Below are 21,826 nucleotides of genomic sequence, written 5' to 3'. Positions count from 1 at the left end.
ACTAATGAGAGCATTGTAGAAGGGAATTACTATTGGTGGGACTACGAGGAGCAGTATTACTATGGGGGGCACTATTATTTCTTCAGGATAGTATTGGGGGGCACAGCGAGCAGCAGGATAACACTGTGGGGACTCCAGGTTGGGGGATGATGATAGAAAAGTGAGGAAGCTAAGATGTCTGTGTGTCACACTCTGCAGAGACGAGGCGGCTGAGAGAAGTGTCCGGACCGAATGGAGAAGACGATGACAGAGAAGATCTACATCAATGCGGTGTGAGGGAGGGGGGGGGGGGGGGGGGTCGATTTAGAGAACTGGGCCAGGGTTAATGCAAAGTGTTAATATGCACTGCGAATATAAGCCCTGTACTGTGTTGTCACTGTGCATATTAACCCTTTACTGTGATGTCACTGCATATTAAAGGGGTACTCCGGGATAGGAAAATAAATCCCCTATCCAAAGGATAGGAGATAAGTGTCTGATTGGGGGGTCTGGCCATTGGGATCCCCCACGATCTCCTGCATGGGTCTCTGGATTTCCTTGTGCCCGGAGCGGTGGTCAACACTCCCCCTCCATGTATCTATGGGAGAGCCGCAGATACAGAACTTGTGTATCTCTGAGTCTTCCATAGAGATACATGGAGGGGGAGTGTTGACCACACCACCGCTCCGCGCAGTGGTTGACACAGTTTTTTTTCTTGAGGACTGAGCCGGGACGCCGTACGGGAGATTGCGAGCATCCCAACAATCTTCGTGGGGGCCTCATGTTCGAGTTTCGCCTAAGGCCTCACAAAGTCTAGAGCCGCCTCTGTGTGGAAGCTCCAGAGTTTGGGAATCAGGGCACCAGATCTCCTCATGTCCCTCTTCAAGCGGGCTTGTCGAGAGGCCCAAATTATGGAATGGTGATGAAATGAGCTCCTCGGAATATCCGAGTGTGGGATCACTTGTTTGCCAAGACTCTCCAGGGTGGGAGGAAGGAGGATCAGGGTGAGGATTCTGTTGACCAGACTCTTGGCTACTGAGACTGGACTTGGTGGAAGACCAAGGTGCTTAACCGACTGGAAGCATTATCTGCTGCAATCCAACCGACCACCTGGTCGCACTGGTCTGACTGCGAGAGCGCTGTTCTGCGCCGCCCTGCAAACTGGGACATGAAGCTCGGTATAGTGGATGATCGTGTTTCTTGCGCTCTGGCAGCAGGCACAGTTTCACTGCGCCCAGGTCCACGGCCTCTGCGTGCACCATCAGCAGTACGGCCACTGCCCCGTCCCTTACTGCTTGCCTTGTGCATATTAAATGGTATATATGCTTGCAAGTATGTCACACGTACAGTAGCGCAGGTTTTGTAAGTGTATGCGCAAATAAAGTACACAGAATGTCACAGATATTTTTAGGATGCGCACATGTAAAACAGGAGATATAGCGCAAGTAATGTCACTGTCACCACCGCCTATTACAGAATTACACTGAATGAATGTCACTCATATTTAGGATGGACAAACGTTATACAGGAGATGTAGCGCAGGTAATGTCGCTGTCCGCAGCGGACACCGTCTACGTAAAAAGTACACTGGATGTCACACGTTAGACAGGAGATGTCGCTGTCAGCAGCGGCCAAACAATTGCAAGCTATTCAGTGCAGGTTGCGCTAAAAATATATATTGCTGTCAGATTACAACTATAGTCCTTAAATGGACTTTTGGGTCTCTAAGAAGTTTTAGCAATTTAGTGCAGGTTGAATAACTGAAATAAAGTGGCCGAAATGGGAGGAAATGCTCAAAAAACCCAGCCTTATCATCTCTCCCACTACCTGAGTGATCTCACTATGGAGGTATATGGGAGCTTGGCTGTAAGTTGTATCTTAGCACCTCTCAGGCCGTGTTCACACACCGTAGGTAGTCTAGTGGTAGGAACCCATTGCCACACTGAGATACCTTGACGGTGGTGGAAAAGGGCTCCGATGTGTTCCTGACATATTGCACTAAAAATATATATTGCTGCCACACACAATAGTCCTTAAAAGGACTTTTGGGTCTGTGACACAGTGAGGGGTTGTGTCTGACAAGGCAGGTATTTTCCTCCCAGCTGGGCTGGGCTGATTTCCAGCCAGGTGAGGTCAAAACCAGACCGGAGTTTAAGTGCCGGTCTGGGTTTTGGCAGCACCTGGCTGTCCTTAAATAGGCAGCCGGGCTTAGCAGAGATATCTCTGTTTTTGGGATCTGAGGCATTGTGCTCTGCTGGAGGGCTGAGAGCCGCACGCTGGGGAAACAGGCCCCCTAAAGCCTGCTGTGGACCACTGGAGGCAGAACTGCCAGCAAGGTGACTTGTGTTATATGAACTTTCCATTGTGTGTGAATTAACACCAAGACTGCAAAGTTACTGCTGTTTTGTGCAATCGCCTCAAATGTGAATAAACACTGACGTTTTGAGTTAAGAACTTGTATTTTGCCTCTGTACTGCGCCTGCTTAACCCACCTTCCAGAGCGAATCCCCACAATTGGTGGAGGATGCGGGCAAGAGCAGTGAGGCTGATGTGAACACTAATATTTTTGGTTTCTGCATTTTTCAGGCACGGTTGTATGTCGTACATTAAACCAGCTGTATTACAACCAGTGCCCCACGACAAAACGGAGGCTGTTGTGAAGGCCCTCATGGAGGCTAATCTGCAGCAGCAAGAGACAAACGTGCAGCAACGTGAGGCTAATAAGTAGCAGGAGACTAACCAGTTGCTGCTACAACAAGTGATGGCTTTGCAGACAGCAGGAGCAACCCCGAGCGTCTACGATGCCCGGAAAGCAGTCTGTGCCGCGATTCCTAAGATGATCCCCGCAGACGACATTGAAACCTACCTGGCGATGTACGAGAAAGTGGCCATCAGAGAAAAGCTATCCCGTGACCAGTGGGCTGAGGTCGTCGCTCCATTCCTGGCATCCGATTCCCAGCGGGTGTATTTCGACTTACCGGATGATTAAGCAGCCGACTACCAAAAAGTAAAGGGTGAGATTTTGGCAAGACTGAGGGTGAATGTGTTGATCCGGGCCCAGCGGGTGCATCAGTGGGAGTTTAAGCCGGCTGAGCCTGCGAGGACCCAGTATTATGACTTACTCCACCTTTTGCAAAAGTGGCTATAGCCTGATGTGCTGAGTCCCATGGCTATGCTGGATAGACTATTGGCCGATATGTTCTGGAGGGCTCTGCCACCCCCTCTCCAGCACTGGATCGGCCAGGTGTCTCCTGGAAACGCCCTAGAAATGGTGGACCTGGTGGAGCGCTACGAGGCTACTAAGACTGTTACAGGGGGTTCTTTTGGGAGGGGGGCAGTCAAACCCCGTAAATCTCCATTCCAGACCCAGCGACTTGTACCAACCAAACACAGACGGGGTGTACCCTCTACGGACCTGGCTCCTATCGATAGTCTGCTGGCAGTGTCAGGAGCCGGGCCATGTAAGAGCTGACTGTCCCATGGATACTAACTATGGCTACCGTCAGTCGCTATATGCCAGGAAGCTGTGTGCAGCAGGTACCCCAAAAACTCTAAACCACCTGTGCCAGGTAGAGGTAGGAGACACTCCAGCGGAGGCTCTGCTGTACTCAGGGAGCCTGGTGTCCCTAGTAAGGGCTCCACTGGTACGGTCAGCAGAGTATACTGGCCGGAAAGTTGGGGACATGTGGATCCATGGAGACTTAAAAGACTATCCCACCGCCCTGGTGTCTCTAACCCAGTGATGGGCAAACTACGGCCAGCGGGCCGTTTACGGAGGCAGCAGGAGTGGAGATGAGCGCTTCCATTGTGGAAGCGCTCATCTCCATATTCATCTGTATCGCCGTCCTCAGGACAGCGATGCAGATGAATGGTGCGGAGGAGCAGGGGAGAGGCGTCTCCCTTGCCCGTTCCTCTGATAGGCTACAGGCACTAGGCCTGTAGCCTATCAGAGGCCGATGCAGGTGGCGCAATGGCGTCATCGCGCCGTTACAAAGCGGGACACAGGCCGGAAGAGGCCTGCATCGCATCACTACAGCAGCATAAGGTGAGTATATGTGTTTATTGTTTTTATTATTTATAGTATACTGTGGCAAGAAGAGGGATGGGGGCCCTATATGCTGGCACAATATGGACTGGTATTATGGAGAAGAGGGGAAGCACTATGGGGGCCCTATATACTGGCACAATATGGGGGGGCACTATGGAAAAGAGGGGAAGCACTATGGGGGCCATATATACTGGCACAATATGGGGGGCACTATGAAGAAGAGGGGAAGCACTATGGGGGCCCTATATATTGGCACATTATGAGGGGCACTATGGGAGCCCTATATACTGCCAAAATATGGGGGGCATTATGGAGAAGAGGGGGAAGCACTATGGGGGCCACTATGGAGAAGAGGGGAAGCACTATGGGGGCCCTATATACTGGCACAGTATCTATTCTGTGAATTGCAACAACAAAGCTAACTCCAGACTAAAAAAGGAAGACCAACAACACTGTTCCCACTAAAATTGAAGGTGAGTTATACTTACTATGTTATGAAAGAAATACATTGCATAAAAATTTTCTACAATAACTCTCTTTATGCTTTTCTACCTTGAATTAAACTAAATCTTTAATGTTTCAAAATTTAAATTAGATTTATATTAATTCACACAAACGCCCCATCTATCTACTCTTGGTCTGGCCCCTGGGTCCAATATATGAACCCATTGTGACCCACAAGTCAAAAAGTTTGCCCACCTCTGCTCTAACCACAGGGGCTAGCAGATGGACTCATGAAGTGGCAGTTGCCCCAAATTTACACTACAAACTTATAATAGGGAGAGACTTCCCAGGCTTCCCGGCACTGTGGCCTGCTATGAGCGTGACTGATACCCATGAGACGGGGTAAACCTTGCCCCCGGGGGAAGGCAGAACCCTGGGAACCCGAGGCCGAAGGGCCAGCGGTACGGGTGACCACCACTTCGGTGGAAGAGGGGGAGACAACCCCGCTAAGTGTTATGGTGGGAGACGTGGAGGACTTGCCGCTGGGTCCTGAATTGGAAGACCTCAATATGTCCGGGGGATAACTTTGGTACCGCCCAAGGTCGGGACCCAACCCTGTCCCGCGCCTGGGAAAATGTGTTATTAGTAGATGGTGAACCACAACAACTTGGGGCAGAGTCAGTGCTTCCCCGTTTTGTGGTTCATCAGGATATGTTGTATCAGGTAAACCAACTACGGGGTGAGCCTATTGAACAGTTGGTGGTCCCTAAGGCTTATCGCAAGCTTGTGTTAGATCTAGCACACCAACATGTTCTCGGGGGTCACCTGGGGCTGCAGAAAACTCAGGATCGTATTCTTCTGCGGTTTTACTGGCCCAGCATATTCAAAGAAGTGGAAGAGTTTTGTAAGTCTTGCCCGACCTGCCAGATAACTAGCCCCCTACCACATTTCCGTAGTCCCCTAGTACCTCTCCCGATTATCGAAGTACCATTTGACCGAATAGCTATGGACCTCTTAGGCCCAGTACCGAAGTCTGCCAGAGGGCATCAATACATCTTAGTCATTCTAGACTACGCCACTCGGTACCCGGAGGTGCCACTGCGACATACCTCGGCCAAACTCATAGCTAAGGAATTAATGGAGATGTTTTCCCGAGTAGGACTACCTAAAGAGGTTCTGACCGACCAAGGGACCCCTTTTATGTCCAAGGTGATGAGGGAACTCTGTAAGTTGCTGCACTTAAAACAACTACGGACGTCCGTTTACCATCCGCAAACGGACGGTCTGGTAGAAAGGTTTAACCAAACATTAAGAAATATGTTGAAAAAAGTAGTGTCTAAAGATGGGAAGGACTGGGACCTCCTTCTGCCCTGTCTCATGTTCGCAGTGCGAGAGGTACCCCAGACCTCTACTGGGTTCTGGCCCTTCGAACTGCAATATGGCAGATACCCTCGCAGTCTCTTGGATGTGGCCAAAGAGGCGTGGGAACAACAACCCACTCCACATAAAAGTGTCCTTGAGTACGTTACCCAGATGCAAGATCGGATAGAGACAGTGTTGCCTCTTGTTAGGGAGCATATGGAGGCAGCTCAGCGAGCCCAGAGTCAGGTCTATAATCAGCAGGCTCGGGATCTTTAACCTGGGTGATCGGGTTTTGGTTCTGGTGCCGACCGTGGACAGTAAGTTACTGGCCTAGGTAAACTACAAGATACACCAGCCAGGGCGGCGAAAGCCGGAGCAGGTTTGCAATGTGAATTTAATCAAACCGTGGAAAGATAGGGAAACCTGTACGGAAGATAGCCCGCGGCCGGGTTTTCTAGGAGAAGAGGTAACGGCCCCTCTGTCTGATGCAAGAGAGGTGGCTGCCACAGTAAAAATTGCTGACAGCCTCGCCTCTAAACAGACTCAGGAGGCCAAGGAGTTCGTTAGTCGGAACACGGATGTGTTCTCGGACCTCCCTGGACGCACATCTATAATCCAGCATGACATTGTCACTGAGCCTCAGGCAAAAGTCTGATTAAACCATACCGGGTAACTGAGGCTTGGCGACAAGCCATATCAGAGGAGGTGCAGCTAATGTTGCAGCAGACGTCATTGAGGAGTCAAAAAGTGAGTGGGCCAGTCCTATAGTATTGATACCCAAGCTCGACGGGACGTTGCGGGTTTGTAACGACTTTCGAAAACTTAACAAGATCCAAATTCGATGTGTATCCCATGCCCCGGGTGGATGAGCTCATCGAGAGGTTAGGAAAAGCCCGGTATTTTTCTGTTTTGGACCTCACAAAAGGGTACTGGCAGGTACCTTTAACGGAGGCTGCCAAAGAGAAAACTGCCTTCATCACGCCTGAGGGGCTGTATCAATATAAGATCTTACCCTTTGGTCTGCATGGCGCCCCCGCCACTTTTCATCAACTAATGGACATTGTGCTTCGTCCACATCGTCGGTACGCTTCGGCTTACCTGGACGATATTGTCATCCACAGTACCGACTGGGAAAGTCACCTACCCAAAGTGCAGGCTGTAGTGGTGTCACGGAAAGGTGTGCAGGAAACAAGACAATGCAAAAGGAATATATGACTCACTGGATCCAAAGCTAAGGAACAAAAGGGAGACCCCTGCATAAGACCTGGCACTCTCCCTGACTGCTCAGCCTATGCGAACACCCCAATGGTGGATGATCGCATATCCTCGTACCTCGACTATATGACACCTGAACACCCTACAATAGTGAGGGGACACGACCACCGGCTCCCTACACTAGACACGGAGGGAGTCAGGGTCACCTGGGATCCAGCAAACAGAAAATCACAAATTAATGTACAGCACTTATCTTGTAGAAGACTGGGAAATAGGATCAGCATGCACACACACTCCAGGAAGTTGTATAAACCGCACACTACTGCATTATGGGGAGGAATTTAAAGGGATGCAATCAGTCCAACTACAAGACAGCTGAGAGAGGCTAACGAGATGAGGAACTGAAAACCAAAACAAAGAAAGCTCAAGGAGGAGGTTCTGAAAGGCATCTGTCAGAGCTTCTCAGATGTCTGGTTGTGACAAGTGGACTCCCTTCAGAAAGCTGGCCTAACCGCTAACCCCCAAAAATGTGTGATAGGGTTAGAAGGGACTAAGTACCTGGGGAATGTCATTGGGCGCAGAGTCATCAAACCCCAAGTGAACAAAATAGAGGCAATACGGAATTGGCCCGACCTGTCACCACTAGGCAAAAAAAGTAATTCCTGGGAATAGTGGGCTATTACATGAGGTTTATTCCCCACTTTCCTACTCTAGCAGAACCCTTGACAGGGCTCTTGAACGGACGAAAATCAGTGATGGTTCACTGGGATGATTGGGCGAAAGAGGCTTTTGCCGCTTTGAAGTCGGCCCTGTGTGGGTCACCGTTTTTGGTGACGCCCGACTTTAAGAGGGAGTTTGTGGTACAAACGGATGCCTGCGAAGTAGCATCCTGTTGTCTTCCTAAGCCGCAAGCTCACCCCAGCCGAGACCCGGAATAGTATAGTGGAGAGAGAGTGCCTGGCCATCAAGTGGGCACTCGAGTCTCTCCGCTACTATTTGTTAGGGAGAAAGTTCTGCCTGTTATCTAAACACTCCCCTCTCAAGTGGATGAGCCAAGCCAAAGAGAGGAATGCCCGGGTCACCAGATGGTTTTTGTCTCTGCAGAACTTTAAGCTCTCGGTAGAACAAAGAGCAGGCCAGTTGCAGGGAAAAGCGGATGCCCTGTCCCGGGTGCATTGTCTGGCGTGTGTCCACCCCCTCAGGGCTGAACAAAGTGTGGGGGGGTATGTGACACAGTGAGGGGTTGTGTCTGGCAAGGCAGGTATTTTCCTCCCAGCATGTGCGGCTGGGCTGATTTCCAGCCAGGTGAGGTCAAATACCGGACCAGAGTTTAAGTGCCGGTCTGGGTTTTGGCAGCGCCTGGCTGTCCTTAAATAGGCAGCTGGGCTCAGCAGAGATGTCTCTGTTTTTGGGATCTGAGGATTTGTGCCGTGCTGGATGGCTGAGAGCTGCAGCCTGGAGAAACAGGTCCCCTAAAGTCTGCTGTGGACTACTGGAGGCAGAACTGCCAGCAAGGTGACTTGTGTTATATGAACTTTCCATTGTGTGTGAATTAACACCAAGACTGCAAAGTAACGTGCTGTTTTGTGCAATTGCCTCAAGTGTGAATAAACACTGACGTTTTGAGTTAAGAACTTGTATTTTGCCTCTGTACTGCGCCCACTTACATTACCTACCAGAGCGAAACCCCACAGGTCTCTAACAAGTTTTAGCAATTAAGCGCAGGTTGCACTAAAAATATATATTGCTGCCACACACAATAGTCCTTAAAGGGACTTTTGGGTCTATAACAAGTATAAAAAATAAAATATTGCTATTTCAATCCCTACACTATCTCTCCCTTCTGCTCTCCAGCTCTCCCTGACTAATACTGAGCCGAACATGTGTCATCGGGTGCTATATAGCACCCAATGACGCGTTTCGGCCAGCCAATCACTGTAATGCCAGCAGCCAACATGGCTACGGCATTACAGTGAATGGCAGTACTTACCTGCAAGTTTATTGGCTGCATAGCAGCCAACAAACGTGCGGGGAGGAGACTCGAGCATCGCGCTTGAGCACACGCGGTATTCGGCATGCTCGCCCAACACTAGTCATCGCCATAAACCTCCATTACTGCAGCAAACCACAAGGAGTCAGCAGCCGCTGACATGGAGCAGATATCAAGATGGCGCAGAAGTCACTGGATGTGGCCAAGCTGAACACGTGTCCACAGCAGGGACTGGAGAAAACTGAAGATGATCTTCCCCTTGAAGCCACGAATATTCCACAAAGAATCTGAATGATAGAAAAGCCTTCTTAAAAATCTAAAGTCAGATTATTTTGTATCCAGCGCAAAACAAGGCACCCAAGTTATACGAAGCACCAAAATAACACATAAACATTAAAGAAGTTGTCGCCTCGCTCCTGACCCCGCACGGCTGCTTCATTCGTATCAGAACATCTGGCGACGGGGGGAGCAGCCAATAGCAGGCCGCTACGGGGATGAGCCTCCCTAGCATCACCCGCGATGCTACGGAGGCTCATCCCCGTCGCTGCTTACTATTAGCTGACCACCCCGCTGCCGGATGTTTTGCTCTGTGCAACGGGGAGATGCAGCAGTGGCCGTGCGGGGTCAGGAGCGACGTGGGTGCCGGGGGGGGGGGGGCCCTAGAATTTGGGGGCATATTTTAGACATTGGATAACCCCATTAAATCAAAGTCCTGGCCCATCTGGGCGCTAACTAAACAAAGGTTTCTACGTCCCATGCAGATCAGACTTTTTACAGGAGACTCTGAGGCCTCTATTTAGGGGGAATAGCTGTACTGGAGTGGAATGGTGGGTCCCTCTACTGATCCTACCTACCATTCCAAAAAAATCCAGACCATAAACAAAGTCTGAATAACCCAGCTCTAGTTAACTGTACTTTGCCGAAACCATACGGCTTACTGTATCTCACCCTTGTAAGGAATCTGGGAGAGATATAAACCCCTCCAATACTTTACCAAAGACTTTTTACTAAATATATATATACTGTGTATATATATATATATATATATATATATATATTACACAAAGAAAAACAGCAGCACTTGTTGGTGAAATCAGGTGCAAAATCCTCAAACCATGGGCACAACGGTCATCAAATGGTTATAATTTTCCAAAAACGAGGCAGCATGTAAAGGTGAAATGACCCGCTTTATTCCCCTCACGTCATATGAGCCGTCGCTCGGCAACCGGGAAGCGCCCCAATACTGGCATATCACTGACATCCAGGGCAGAACAGGGCACCGCAAATGAGACCAAAACAGGGAAATGAAGTCCCAAATAGGGAATGGTCAGGTTGTATAATGCTAATAAGCAAATTTAGACGAATACTGGTGAATACGGATATCAAGCCATGAATATCGGAAGAGCATAAGTCCCTTAAAGGGACAGTGCATCTAGAAGTAAAATTGTATAAAGTTGATATAAAGCTGAATTAACCAATGAGGCTTGACTGGAGAAGGTGCGGTATACGTGGTTGTGTCACGTGAGTGACCATCACCACACACCTGTTATGGCACCAAGGTACCGAGTGTTGTCAACACCCAATATCCTCTTGGCCAAAGTCCACCCTTGTTCCTCATCTGTAGCTGCATAACATCTTCCATTCACGACTTATCCACACTTTCTTTCCTTCACTGAGTGAGCTGTGTTTCCAACCCCATTCACCTAAAATGGGACTAAAACACCATAGACAGTAGCCATCTTTTTCTACCGCTGCGATAATAGACTTGAAAAACTGGAAAATAATTTTTTTCAGATCCGATAAAATCTGAAAAATAAAAGAAAAACATGATAAGTAACTAGGTAGGATATTAAACACCATAAGTGATCACAATACCAGAGTTACACATGAGGATGACGAACCCACAGGCAAGCGGGGAGGACTCCCACAAAACTACATAATATTCCATTTGAAATCCACATTCAGGCCCTGTGGTTTAAGGGACTGAAGGCGGTGTATCCAACGCAGTTCCCTTTGTTTAAGGGTCACAGTGCTGTCCCCACCCCGTCTGCCCCTTTGAACCTGATCTAAAATCATGCATTTTAGTTCTCTCTCAGTATGGCCATACTCAACAAAGTGTTTAGGAACTGGCAGATCCGTTCTTTTACGCCTTATAGAGAAGCGATGGTTATTCAGTCGTGTTTTCATGTCACATGTGGTTTCCCCCACGTAGAGGAGACCACATGGACATTGTAGTACATATATGACAAACGCACTGTCACATGTCAAAAATTGACGGATATCAAACTGTGATCCAGTACCCGGGTGTGTGAAGACACTACCCATCATCATATAAGGGCAATTAACACACGTAAGACACGGAAAACATCCCGTCCTTCTTGAACCAAGAAATGTTTGCACCTTCCTCTTGACAGGGACATCAGCCCTTACCAACCTATCACGTAGGTTGGTAGGACGCCTGTATGATAGGAGTGGGGAAGAAGCGAAGGACTCTTTAGGATGGGCCAATGTTTTCTCAAAATACCAGCTCTGTTCTGAGTATGTTGTAACAAATGGAATCTGTCTAGGTTTGGGTTTCTTTTCTGTCACCTCTTCTCCCTGAGGGTTCTGTATTCTCCTCAGGTGTTTATACAAATTCCCTCGTGGGTACCCTCTCTGTCTGAATTTATTAACCATTTGTTCATACCTGATAGGTAAGCCTTCAGGGTCTTGTACAATCCTCTTCACACGTAGTAATCGGTCGGCTTGGTGAAAATATCGGTGGACAATCTGTCACCACCATTGTGTCGAGAAACTGAACCTGCTTGTTAGAATGTGTGAGTGTAAACGCAATCTCACTGTCCATACAATTCAGAAAACAAGGAAATTGCTCTAGGGACTCAAGATCACCTTGCCAAATGAGGAAGACGTCGTCTATGTACCGCCACCACCCCAGCACTTTGCTGAAGTGGTGGGATACATAGACAAGGTCCTCCTCAAGGGCCGCCATGAAGACATTTGCATACGTGGGCGCCACATTGGACCCCATTGCGGTCCCACGTAATTGCAGAAAAAACTGCTCCCCAAACATAAAATAATTATGTTTTAGGACCAGGTTCAATAGTTGAGTAATGAAGTCACAACATTCTGTCGAATAGTCACTATGTTCCAAACATCTCCTTACCGCACTAATTCCCCGTTCGTGATCAATAGAAGTGTACAGACTGGTGACATCAAAAGATGCCACCAGACACTTATCAGGCAATCTCACGGTGGAAATTTTCTTCAAAAAATCCTCTGTATCCCTGATACATGATTTAGTGTTAGTGGCGTACACACGAAGTATGCGGTCCAGGAAGATGGAAATGTGTGAGCAGATAGAATCAATACCCGACACGATGGGTCGCCCAGGGGGATTCGTTAGGGACTTATGTATTTTTGGCAATACGTAAATTATTGGTGTGCGTGGATTTTCTATCAATAAAAAAGAGTACACACCCTCATCAATAATACCTTGATCACGTGCCATAGCTAATACATTTCTGATCTTTTTGATATACTCAAATTTGGGGTCACCAGACAATTCCCTGTATACATTCTGGTCATTCAACTGTCTCCTTATTTCACCCATATACCAGGATGTGTCCATGACAACAACAGCCCCGCCCTTATCGGCCGGTTTTATAGTGAGGCTGTTGTCATGGCACAACTCCTCCAGAGCTCTGATATCGGCTGAAGTCATATTTGGGTGTTGCAAAGGTGTGGCAGAGACCCTGGCTTTGAGTCTATTGATATCCAATGCCACAGATTTCATAAATGTTTCTAAAGTGTGGGAGTTAATCTGTGGTATGAAGTCACTCCTGGGCATCAGGTTGAATTGTCCAAGAGTGAGTTCAGACCTTCCTGCGGTCAATACATGGTCAGCTGGGGGTGGATGTTCAGAGAACCAGATCTGCAACTTGATGTTCCTGAAAAACCGTTGCATATCCACCTCCAGCTGAAACCAATCGACCTTAGTGGAAGGACAAAATGACAATCCTTTGGACAATAAATCCATCTGTGTATGAGACAAAGGGACAGAGGACATATTTACCACTGTAGGCTCTTGAGCAGAAGAATCTTCCACCCCTACTGATTGCCCTTCTTGTGAAGTGCCATTTTTTTCTGAGGTCTCAGATTTTTTAAATTTCCTCCACTTGTGTTGCCTCCGGCCTCCCCGTCTGGTTCTTTTAATGTTGGCCCCTGGCCCAAAAATGCCCAGTTGTGCTCAATGGGACACAAGACCGGAGAGGCTTCAGGCCATGGTAGCACATTTAGGTCATGCAGGCTGCTCACGATAGCACGAGCAACATGTGGCCTGGTGTTATCCTTTTTAAATACAGCTCCTGGGACACTTTGGAGACATGGCCAGACCACCGGTTCTACAACCAAATAAACATAGTGCCGAGCTGTTAGTACCTTTAATGAAGACTAGAGCGGTCCGGCTACCATACATTATATCACTTCACACCACAATCCCAGGAGTAGGGCTGGTGCGACGTTACCTTGGCATGGTGTTGCCCATGTGGTCTCCAGACCAATCTCTGGTTATCAATGCGCCCAAGACAAAAGCGGAAGAAGACAGACCTACATTCTAGCCTTCATTGCCGTGTTGCTGTGCACCTTGATAGCCTTCAAGAGCGGTGACGTGAGCCCAATGTCATGAAGTCACCTTCTGATGCTTTGTGTAGACGTTGTTTGCCACCCTAGGCTTGGGATGTGACAGTTTCACTTGAAGTACAGAATGCATCACTATACCCCATTGTTCTAATCAGACGATCTGTATGTGTAGACGTTCTCCTCTCTGCACCTCTTGTTTTCATTCCAGTTTGTCGTTTTTCTCCCAACTACCAGGACTTGATCCGGTTTTTGAGGTTTCATGAGGTCTAAACACTTTACTTTTACTCTGGCTTTTATGTCCCTCACACACACCACAGATTTGACCTAGGTGCTAGAAAATGTCAGCATCTACAGATCCTTTTTTGTGTAAGTTCTATATGGAACAGAGTATATAATGTATACAGTATATACAGTGGTGTGCAAAAGTTTGGGCACCCCAGGTCGCAATTCATGTGAACAGTTAAGCAAGTTGATGAAATGATCTCCAAAAGGCATAACGTTAAAGGTGACACATTCCTTTTTAAGCAAAAACTTTTTTTATTTTTATCTTTTATATGTATAAAATATCAAAAAAAGAAAAATGCCCTAAGCAAAACTTGGGGCCCCCTGCATGGTTAGTACCCAGTAGCACCCCCTTTATCACAATTTTTGTAGTAGTCAGGAGTCCTTCAGTTCTTGGTTGAGGGATTTTCTTCCATTCTGCCTTGCCGACGTCTTCCAGTTCAGTAAGATTCCTGGGCCGTCTTGCATGCACTGCTCTTTTGAGGTCTATCTAGGGGTGTAGCTATAGGGGGTGCAGAGGTACCAATCGCTACTGGGCCCAGGAGCCTGAAGGGGCCTGAAGACCCTTGTGCCACATAAGAAGACACCAGTATTATAGAAAGTGCATGCTGGACAAGGTAGACCTCTGGATGTAGGGAAAGGGTGAGGTCAAGAACTTGCCATGGGGAGTGTCATTTCAATTTTTGCCCCAGGCAGCTTGAAGGTTATGTGCTGCCCCTGACCATAAAGCACTGAGGGAAGGGGGCACAAGCTGAACTCTTGCACCAGTACCCATGAGCCTTTAGATACGCCCTTCGGTCTATCCACAGATTTTCAATGATTTTCAGATCAGGGGACTGTGAGCGCCATGGATTTTAGTTAAATTTTTTTTTTTTATTGAAAACATCACAATCAAAATCATACAGAGTCTCACGGAAATGTTCTGACATGCCACTGAACGAGAACGTCTCGAATACAAAAGATGTCAGTTTCCAAGCATATAAATAGCATAGTTGCATTACTTATCAAGACAATGGTTAATCTACATAAAAGGCAAGGCATGGCATCATGCAGATACATGATTATGTAACATATACTTATGTAACAACGAAGGGGGGGAGGGGTAAAAAGAAAAAAAAGGGGGGAAGGGGGCAGTTATAATGGAGATTAAGGGCTCTTTCACATCTGCGTTATTGTCTTCCGGCATAGAGTTCCGTCGTCGGGGCTCTATGCCGGAAGAATACTGATCAGGATTATCCTAATGCATTCTGAATGGACAGTCCGTCCTTCAGGATGCATCAGGATGTCTTCCGTTCCGGAACGGAACGTTTTTTGGCCGCAGCAAATAGCGCAGCATGCTGCGCTTTTTGCTCCGGCCAAAAATCCGGAACACTTGCCGCAAGGCCGGATCCGGAATGAATGCCCATTGATCCCGGGGACCTGACAGAGGGCGTGGCAGTTTAGTCTATTCTGGCCACGTCCAGTCAGGGGTTTCAGGGGGCGTTAGTGGCTGACGCCAGCCTGAACGATCTCAAGGAGCAAGCGGCACCGCCTTCTCTTCTTCGGACTCAGACCTCGAGCAGGTGGTCTGGGACCAAGGACGGCTGTGCCGAGTGACGCTCCAGCAGGGCTCACCGGAGGAGTGGCCTAGGAACCTGCAGTTAGTAGAACTGACAGGGGACGTGGCAGTCTCATCTATTCTGACCACGTCCCACCAGGGGTTTCAGGTGGCATTAGGGGCTAGCGCCAGCTTGAAAGCTCTCATGGAGCAGATGGCATAGCCTCCCTTGGATTCAGACCTCCAGAGGGTGGCCTGGGACCAAGGACAGTTGTGCCAGGAAGTGGTCCAACAGGGCTCATCAGAGTCGTGGCCTAGGGACCAACAATTCGTGGTACCTTATCCGTTCAGGGCAGAGTTTTTATGGATTGCGCACAAGATTCTGATGGCCAGATACCTGGGGGCCGCTCAGACAGAGGCCTGGACAGGAGATGTAGCCACCCCTGGGGTGTCGGTCATCGAGTGTGTCGTGCGCTTCCAGGTAAAGGCGCAGGCCTTGTCGCCGTTGGTGCACGACAGTATGGGGCAGGCCCAGACCGTCCAGAAGCAGGGGCACGACCAGATGGATTGTGAGAGGACCCACCAGGCGGCTCAGCAAGCGTGGATGCTGGTTCTCGTACCTCAGGACAAGCTCCAGGCGGCCTGGGAGGGCCCGTACCTCACGCACAAGAGGCTTAATGCCAGGATCTACCTGGTCAACCTGGACCACGCCTGGGGAAGGCAGAAGGCCTTCCCCGTGAACCTGATGCAGGCGAATCATGAGCGGGAGGCAGGTGCCCTCCCAGAATGCCGCCCCTTCCGGAAACTGTTCACCAACATGCCCGGAAGGACGGCATCCACAGAGATGCCGTTGGGCATGGAGTGTGCCCCTGCCACTTCTAAGTGGATGGTCAAGCTGCTTAAGGGACTTGAAGGGTACGCGGCTGCGTACCTGGAGGTCATTGCCGTCTTCGGTCCTGCATGGGAGGATCCCCGAGAGCATCTGGCGCAGATGCTCAGGCAGATCTGCCAGGCAGGCTTGACCCTTACGCCAGAGAAGTGCCAGTTGGGCATAAGCGAGAGGCCCCGAGCAGGCAGGGAAGCTTCGGAACTGGAACCTGGGAGAGTGGATGCCAACTCATCCTGGCTCACCCTCCGGGACAAGCACCAGGTGATGTCCTTCCTGGGCACCGCCGGGTACTATAGGGGGTTCGTGCCCCACTTTGGTAGCCTGGCGAGGCCCCTGACAGACCGCACCAGGAGGAAGCTGCCCTCTGCAGTCGATTGGACAAACAAATGTGAGACGGCCTTCCAGGCACTGAAGGATGCCGTTTCCAGCTTCCCTGTACTGAGCCCAGTGATGTGACCTGAGCGCTGTTGCCCTGAGTAGGTTAATGATCGTGCAGGCCGCAGACGGTACTGTGCCTGCGCGATTTTTTTGGCCGCAGACAGAAAGAATTTCTATAAGGTAGACTATGACGTGGGGAGGGGGCAGAACTGTTTGCCGGGGCTGTGGGAGGTTATTTGAGGATCAGGAGGCGTTCTTGGGCACTGCAGGGGGCGTCACTGGGCACCGGAGAGTGAAAAAAACGCCCCTCTGGGCACCTTGGAGCCTCATTAGCATATCATAAAAAGCGCTGATAAACGAAATAAAGTAAAAAAATTCTAATTTTTAGAGTTTCACCTGTATAGTGCATTTGTATAGTGCGGTTCTGCTGCGATACTGCAGGTATATAGAGGGACAAGGGTTATTGGAACAAATAATTTCTACTGGTGTGATATACCAGTTGCCCCCCAAAAAAAGTGATAGAAGCGGGGTGTTATATACCAATAATATGCTTTCTATATAGTGCATTTAGGTAGCGCAGCAGGGCACATTTAAGAGAATTTCCCTTTAAGATGCATAAAAATGTCCCCTGATTAAGACACATTTTTTGTTGGAATTTTTGCCATTGATCCCCCTCTGGTATGTCACTGTCCATGTTGTGGGACTATTTGTACACTTCTCCTAAGTATTTGGTGGCTGCAAATATGAGCTGAAGGTTTTTCAGGTTCGCCTGCAATTAAAGTGAATGGGGCCCGCCGCAAACTTGTGGTTCGCAAACATTTGATCTCGTTCGCAAACCGTCCCGGCCGATGTTCGTCCATCACTATTGGGGCATAGAAGACTTTTTGATCACTTTTTATTTTATGGTGTTTGCTATGTGAGATTTTTTTTTTTAACCAAAACTTCATACCATTTATTAGACCTGTGGCTGCTCTGCATCCTCTGGGGTGCTAATAGGTGACCTCTCTGAAACCATTTAGACTAAGGCATTTAAGGAGTTAAATGTCATGGTAGGTGTGTAAGTGTGTGTGTGGGGGGCACAGATTCGGTATTCATACCTGTGATATCACTTGTTCACAAATGCAGAAGTCAAAAACCACAAACTTCCATATAACAGTGACACCTACTGGTCAAAATACAAAAGTGCAGATGCTATAAACAACAAGGGTTATGGGACAGTGACCCCTAGTGGTGAGAATACAACAGAACCAACACCAGAAACCACAGACTTCCATAAAACAGCGACACCCACTGATCATAATACAAAAGTGCAGCCACTAAAAACCAGAAGCAGGATTGTTTCCGCTCAAACATTGGTGGCATATCGCTAGGATATGCTACAAATGCCAGATAGAAGCAGGTCCCAGAGGTGGGATCTGCACCCATCTGGCATCGATGGCGTTTTTTTTTAGATATTATTTATTAATAAAGCGCCATTCATTCCATAGCGCTGTACATATGATAAGCGGCGCACATACATAATACAGGCAATTGCACTAATCATAAACAAGACAAGTTATAGACTGGTACAGAAGGAGAGAGGGCCCTGTCCGCGAGGGCTTACAATCTACATGGTGTGGGAGAAGGACACAGTAGGTGCGGGTGAAGCTGGTCATGGCGGTATAGAGGTAGCAGGGTCACTGGTTGTAGGCTTGTCTGAAGAGGTGGGTTTTCAGGTTTCTTTTGAAGGATTCCCCTGTCGGTGAGAGTCTGATATGTTGGGGTCGCGAGTTCCAGAGTGTGGGGGACACACGGGAGAAATCCTGGAGGCGATTGTGGGAAGAGGTGATAAGAGGAGAGGAGAGAAGGAGGTCTTGTGAGGATCGGAGATTGCGTGTGGGGGTGTATCGGGAAAGTAGCTCAGAGATGTAGGGAGGGGACAGGTTGTGGACGGCCTTGTATGTGTTTGTTAGTACTTTGAACTGAATTCGCTGGGCAATGGGAGCCAGTGAAGGGATTGGCAGAGGGGAGAGGCAGAGGAGTAATAGGGTAAGAGGTGGATTAGTCAGGCAGCAGAGTTGAGGATAGATTGGAGGGGTGCGAGCAGTGGTGTACACACAATCCATGGGGCCCCGGTGCGAAATTGATCCATGGGCCCCCCCCAACCCGCCGCACCTACCCCCACTACCGCCCCTCAGATGATCAGATCAGCCCAGGCCCCAATCTGGCAATCCCATCAAAGCAAGGCAGATGGCCCCTGGCAGTTGACCCGGGGGGGGGGTTTACAGTCACTGGCACTCGTCTCTGGCAGGAAAAGCCCGCAGCAACAGGGCACACTGAGGCCCTCAGCCCCGCAGGCATCCCCCCTGGCAGATGACTGGGGGGGGGGGGGGAGGGTTTACAGACTACAGTCACTGGCACTCATTTCTGGCAGGAAAAACCTGCAACAGGGCACACTGAGGCCCCCAGGCATCCCCCCTGGCAGATGACCGTGGGCAGGGGGAGGGTAATTACAGACTACAGTCACTGCCACTCGTCTCTGGCAGGAAAAGCCCGCAACAGGGCACACTGAGGCCCCCAGCTCCCCAGGCATCCCGCCTGGCAGATGACCGGGGGAGGGTTTACAGTCAGACTCAGTGTGCCCTGTTGCGGGCTTTTCCTGCCAGAGACGAGTGCCAGTGACTGTAAACCCTCCCCCGGTCATCTGCCAGGGGGGATGGGGGCCTCAGTGTGCCCTGTTACGGGCTTTTCCTGCCAGAGACTAGTCGCAGTGACTGTAGTCTGTAATTACCCTCCCCCTGCCCCCGGTCATCTTTCAGGGGTAATGCCTGGGGGGCTGGGGGCCTCAGTGTGTGGGCTTTTCCTGCTGCCAGAGACGAGTTGTCGCCCCCCCCCCCCCGGCCCCCCGGTCATCTGCCTGGGGGGCTGGGGGCCTCAGTGTGCAGGCTTTTCCTGCTGCCAGAGACGAGTTGTGTCCCCCCCCCCCCCGGTCATCTGCCAGGGGGTAATGGGGTAATGGCTGGGGGCCTCAGTGTGCGGGCTTTTCCTGCTGCCAGAGACGAGTTGTGCCCCCCCCCCGGTCATCTGCCAGGGGGTAATGCCTGGGGGGCTGGGGGCCTCAGTGTGCACTGTTGCGGGCTGCCAGGGTCCGCTCCTCCTCCTCCCTCCCCCCCTCTTTTACTTACTTACCGTCTGCAGTTCTTCTCATCCTCTTTCAGTCCTTCCGGATCCCGGTCTGACTTTAGGCGCGCGCCGCACGCGCATGTTCTCGCGAGACCTGCACGGGAGTTCGCACAGGTCTCACGGGAGTTCACGGGCCCGGCGCCGGCCGCAAGGAGGAGGGCGGGGGGCGGGGGCAACTTAACTGGTATTGGGATGGGAATCAGATGCCAGACGCAGCTGCAGCAGGGGCCAGGGGTCCGCAGGCGGCCGGGCCCCCTGGGGTGCCGGGCCCGGTCGCAACTGCGACCCCTATATGTACGCCACTGGGTGCGAGAGTGCTAGATGGAAGGCCACAGAGGAGAATGTTGCAGTAGTCTAGGCGGGAGATGATGAGGGCATGTACAAGCATTTTTGCAGATTCAAAGTTAAGAAAAGCGCAGATACAGGAGATATTTTTGAGTTGGAGGCGGCAGGTGGTAGAAAGGGCTTGGATGTGCGGTCGGAAGGAGAGGGCAGAATCCAAGGTCACTCCAAGGCAGCGGATTTGGTTGACCGGGGAGAGTGTGCAGCCATTGATCGTTACAGATAGGTCTGTTGGGGGGGTTGAGCAAGATGGGGGAGAGATGATGAATTCTGTTTTATCCATGTTAAGTTAGTTTAAGAAAGCGAGAGGCGAAGAAGGATGATATAGAAGATAGACATTGTGGGATTCTTGATAGTAAGGTGGTGATGTCTGGACCAGAGAGGTAGATTTGTGTGTCGTCAGCATAAGAGTGATACTGAAAGCCATGGGACTCTATGAGCTGTCCCAGGCCAAAAGTGTAGATAGAGAAGAGCAGAGGACAGAGCCTTGCGGGACACCAACAGAGAGGGAATGAGACGAGGAGGTGGTGCGGGAGTGGGAGACACTAAACGTCCGGTCTGTGAGGTATGATGTGATCCAGGAGAGGGCCAGGTCAGTGATGCCAAGAGATGAGAGAGTTTGAAACAGAATGGAGTGGTCAACAGTGCCGAAGGCAGAGGACAGGTCAAGGAGAAGGAGGACAGAGTATTGTTTCTTGGTTTTGGCTGTCAGTAGGTCATTGGTGACTTTGGTGAGGGCAGTCTCTGTTGAGTGGTGGGGTCGGAAGCCAGATTATAGGCAGTCAAAGAGGGAGCAGGAGGAGAGGTGGGAGGACAGTTCTGAATGGACATGTTGTTCAAGTAGCTTTGAGTCATACGGAAGAAGTGATATGGGGCGATAACTGGACAAAGAAGATGGGTCAAGTGAAGGCTTTTTGAGGATGGGTGTAATGGTAGCATGTTTAAAAGCAGAGGGGAAGACACCAGAGGTTAGTGATAGGTTGAAGAGATGAGTTAGGGCTGGGATAAACACTGTGGTGAGGTTAGGGATGAGGTGGGATGGGATTGGGTCAAGTGCACAGGTGGTCAGATGAGATTTGGAGAGTAGAGTGGAGAGTTTTTCTTCTGTAATGGTGGAGAAGCAGGTTTTTGGAGAAGAGGACTGAGCAGTTGTGTGGAGGGTCTGTGGGGACTGTGTAGTGAAACTTTCTCTGATGTTGACTAACTTTTGTTTGAAGTATTTGGCAAAGTCCTCAGCTGAGAAGAACGGAGGGGGTGGGGGTGCTGGGGGACGGAGAAGGGAGTTAAAAGTGTTGAAAAGTTGTTTAGGGCTGTGGGACAGGGAAGATATGAGAGATGAGAAGTCGCCTGCTTTGCATCAGCGAGTGAGGATTTGAATGAGGAGGGATTGCTTGTATGCGGAGAAGTGATCCTTAGAATGGGATTTCTTCCATCGCCGCTCAGCAGCCCTAGAAGCTTCTCTGAGTTTTTTGGTCAGGTCGGTGTGCCAGGGTTGTCTGTTAATTTTTTCGGGTTTTGTTGTGTGTGAGGGGGGCAACAGTGTCCAGAGCTGTACTTATT

This window comes from Bufo gargarizans, chromosome 3 (assembly GCF_014858855.1).
Source record: "Bufo gargarizans isolate SCDJY-AF-19 chromosome 3, ASM1485885v1, whole genome shotgun sequence".
NCBI classification, from domain to species: Eukaryota; Metazoa; Chordata; class Amphibia; order Anura; family Bufonidae; genus Bufo; species Bufo gargarizans.
The sequence above is the reverse complement of the archived record's forward strand: the minus strand, read 5'-3'. Positions refer to the sequence as shown.